Raw genomic sequence first — 690 nt, forward strand, 5'->3', positions numbered from 1 at the left:
AAAAAACTATTGATATACGGTAGTCCTATGTATTAGGAAATGATATATGAAATACTGAAAATTAGGATTTTTTAATATATAGATATTTTATTATTAAAAATAGATTCGGACTGCACACATACGTGCAAATAATGTTTGTTAAATATTTATTTAGTATAACATACATAATTTCAATGATATTTGGTTTACTTTCAATTCAGAATAGACACAAATGAATGATATTTTTTATTATTATTATTATCAGTAAAAAGATAACTACGTAAAAAGACAATGAGGAAAAGTAATCTTGTCCTACGCATGATCAAAACTAAATTGTAACCGTATTCAAATCATAACCGGACTGTTAAGCGTAAATATATAGTTATAATTATATTAAATATAACCGTTAATTAACCGCTATCAAAATTGTTGGTTAACCACATAGTTAAACCATAATTTATATTACAATGAATAATTTTAAGATATAATAAAATATACAAATAATTATTTATTTAATATGAATAATATGATATATAGAAATATGATCTAACAGTACACAGGCGGTATATTTTTAAAAAAATTTATAAGATGTTATATTTGTCAATGTTATGTATTTTTGTTTTATTGTATAAAACAAAATATAGTTAAATTTGTCATTTGGTTTTGATGCACCATACACTTAAGGGCAAACACTCACATTTTCTCAAGCTT

Source organism: Camelina sativa, chromosome 12 (assembly GCF_000633955.1).
Source record: "Camelina sativa cultivar DH55 chromosome 12, Cs, whole genome shotgun sequence".
In the NCBI taxonomy this organism is placed as follows: domain Eukaryota; kingdom Viridiplantae; phylum Streptophyta; class Magnoliopsida; order Brassicales; family Brassicaceae; genus Camelina; species Camelina sativa.